The sequence below is a fragment of the Heterocephalus glaber genome, unplaced genomic scaffold (genome assembly GCF_053883595.1).
Source record: "Heterocephalus glaber isolate CG9 unplaced genomic scaffold, H.glaber_assembly_v1.0 deba00001481, whole genome shotgun sequence".
Taxonomy (NCBI): domain Eukaryota; kingdom Metazoa; phylum Chordata; class Mammalia; order Rodentia; family Bathyergidae; genus Heterocephalus; species Heterocephalus glaber.
The window spans coordinates 3,349,349-3,352,904 of record NW_028258317.1 but is presented as its reverse complement, the minus strand read 5'-3'; the positions used below and the strand labels follow the sequence as shown (position 1 = coordinate 3,352,904).

Genomic DNA, 3,556 nt, shown 5'->3' with positions numbered 1-3,556 from the left:
CTCCAATGCTCACTAATTAAATTATAATCTTGGAAGGAAGCCAGATATAGAACAAAAGTTGAGACTTACTAGGGAAGAGGCAGACAAACAAATGATTGTCATACATTGTTGCTGAGGAAGTACAAAGTATATTGCAGCCCAGAGGAAAGACCCTATTCAGACTTAGAGGGGCCCAGAGGTTGGCCAGAAGTGACCTGACATCTTATGTTTTTGCTTGAGGAGGAAAGAAGGTAACACAGGAAAGCAGAATATGGAAGGAGAATTGAGGGAGCAGCCTGTGAAAAAGAAGAGGTAGGATGGGATTTCCCAGAAGTGCAAACTGTGCAGTGTAGCTGGAACAAAGAGATAAGTGCCCAGAGATGAGGTTAAAGAAATAGACAACAGGTCAGACTCTGCCTGGCTCGTCGCCCTGTCCACAGCCTGGGCTGCAGCTGTCACAGCAGGACCCCGAGGCAAGTCATGATGGTCTACATGGAGAGCCAGACCCTGAACAAGGATGATGAGAACTACAAGATGCATTTCTGGGTGATCAATGAGCAGCATGTGGAGGACATCGCCATCAACGTCTTCTACCTGCCAAACACCATCACCCCGCTCAGCATCATTGCCAGCCTCACGCACTTCGCTTTCACCAGGATGACTCTGTTCCAGAAGACAACATCTGAAGAGATATCCTCTCTGTATTTTCTTTGTTCTCATCAACAGTGTGTTAGCTTTCCTCAGTGGTCCACTTACTTGACCTCATTCAGCAACATAGCCAGTGATTTTTGGACTCAACATGATACAGCATGGCAGATCTGACAGATAGATTCCAGGCTCTTGCGTATGACAAGTACAGAATTGCAAGTGCACACCCAATGGTAAAAGAAAAAGCAGCTACATTTGTTGAAGATAACAGGAAGATGTGTTCAGGGCAGGTCCCTGCCAACAAAAAGGGTGACATGTTGGGGTGACAGGAAAATAAGAGGCACAGCACAAAGATAAATTAGGCTTTCTAATTTTAAAGGATGTGCACCTAGCCCAGCTCCCTCTTACTGGATCCCTGGGTAAGACTGATAGGAATGATTGACAGGGTGCTGAGTCATCTCAGGGGCTTCTAGCACATAAGCCTAACCCAGAGTTCACTCTAATCAAATTACATGCATGAGATGCAGTCCATATTTGTGAACCTTTGAATGGGGAAAAGGTTACTGAGGGTCAAGCCATGAGATCTAACATGCATGTGCTCGGGCCTAGAGCTTTAGAGATTCTCTGAATCTTTGCTATTTTATTTTTTGTTTCTCTGGAAATAATGGAAGGAACATTGACCCTGAAGTGTTGCCCAAATTCAAGTGGGAAGAGAGAAGTGGTCTCCCAGCTCTAATTGTGCTAACTGTACTAACTATACGTGCTCTACTTCCTGTTCCTGAACTTCTTCCTCTTCCTCAACTTTGAGCAAGTTAAATTCCTAATGTATTGGCTAGATCCAAATCTTCAAGACACTACAAAGGAAGCAGATGTCACAGAGTACATTGTGAACTGCCACATGATAACCTGAGAGAGGATCATCAGCCACTCTGGTATATTTCCATTTGGGTATTTCTGGGCTGGGTCATGAAGGCCTTGTTGATCTAGACCTATAGTCTTTGGTGGGCAATCAGTATTATCTGGCAGTTAACCAGCTTTATTTCATCCATCTGCGTAATTTCACCAAGTATTGTTGGGACTGAGTCATCCTAGACTTCAGTCTGCTCTTCGACAGCAGTGGCATCTGGCTGGGCATGATCATCTGTTGGTTTTCACAGATGAGGACCTATCACTGCACAAGCTCCAAGGATACTCATACCACCACCAGGAAGATCTAATGGGCCTACTGCAGTTCACCTCTGGCAGCTGGATTTATGTTACATGGTTTGACCTCAAATCTTCTTTTCTGACAGTGATGAGGATATATCTTTTCATGATCATCTGGCAGCTGACTGAACTGAACACCTTCTTCTTGAAGAATATCTTTGTGTTCCAAGCTACTCATCCATTAAGGTGGTGTAGAATTCTCTTCATTGGATGCATCATGCCTTCCACAGTGACACATCATGGCTTACTCACTGACACAAACTGCAAATGAATGGGAATACAGTGGTAGGTATTTGGTGTCATTGGTTTCCTGGAAGCTATTGTTTGTTTGAGTAAGATCTCTAGGACCCAAATACTTTATGTTGTGCTTTGGATTCTTTGAATGGCCTTCACTATGTTCCTGTTGCTGTACAGCGTGGTTTGGTTCACAGAGCACTATGGTCATTGAGAAAAGACCTACTCAGAGTGTGAAGATAGGACCTACAGTCCAGACATCTCCTGGATCATGGAAATGTACAAAATGTTCAGAAGATAGCCAACCAATCATCCAAGCACAATGAAAACCATTCTTCCAGAAGAAGAAACTGACATTCCAAATCAAAATTCAATAATGGAGTTCAAAGGAATTGAAAGACCCTAGTTAATCAGTGATGTTTCAGAGAGTGTCTAAAACTGAGAGGAAAACAGAATTTTCTGGACCTTCCTATTAGAGAAAAAACATACATGCAGAACAAATGGGAAAAGGAAGAAATTTGTGGAAGTCATTATTTGAGAGGGTGAGTCTTATTTCCCACAGACATGGCCACATTCATGCAGACCATGGCCTGTGGTCCTTTGCCAGTTTGGGGTCTCACCTTGCTTCAGCACTTTAGTGTCCAGTAACAGGTAGGAGTAGGGTCCATTGAGAGGAAAACATAGCTATTTGCTCATAGTCTCCAAGAACAGCTCTATGCTGGGGTGTCTTGAGGATGTCATATAAACATTTACATTCAGACATGGCCTTAATCAGGTATTAGTGGACTGGTCATCAGATTTTATTTTTATGAATCAGTCTTTCCATTTGATTGATTTATTTTTAAATTCAGGCCACTTTCCTTTCATTTTATTGTTGTTCTGGTTTTCAAGTTAGTATGCTTACAGCCTTCACAATTCACTGCTGAGATTGAAATTGGGGGAGGATTCCCCTTCCTTCTAGAGGAAAAAGAGGGAGCTTTTGTGTTCCTGCTTAGTACCTTTGGCTCACTTTTTTGGACCATCAGCCATGTGGTCGGTGAATAGTAGCCTGAGAAAGAATTGGCTGCCTGCACAGGAATCTGAGTTTTGATCAGAAACTTTTTCTTGAATTCCAAATATCATTAATTCAGACTTACCCATAGCACCAAATGCCAACCTGCTAGAGATGAGGGAATGCAGTACTCCTCCACACACCAGGTGCCTTTTACACGTAGTTGGTCTCCTTCCACCTTATGTAACCCATGCTGTCTTTTAGTCCCATGTGAGGTGCTGGTGAGTATTACCTTTCAGCTGAACATTCTCCTGATAGTTCATCCCCTCCAATGGATCCCTGTTTTAAATAAAACAATTCACATGAAAAACCCTTCAATAGTCAAAAAAAATAGACAGCAATCAATTCTATTCATCCTTGGTCTTTGTTCTTGTTATCTACATCCAAAGAAGCATGGACTTTATATTAAAGGCTACAGGATTAATGGAAGGTTTGGGT

The 3,556-nt window shown here is 42.6% G+C and overlaps 1 pseudogene; it reads left to right on the top strand.

Annotated features, from left to right (window-relative positions):
• Positions 1-213: 213 nt before the first annotated feature.
• LOC101714158 (phosphatidylserine synthase 1-like) lies at positions 214-2,463 on the top strand (annotated as a pseudogene).
• Positions 2,464-3,556: the final 1,093 nt, after the last annotated feature.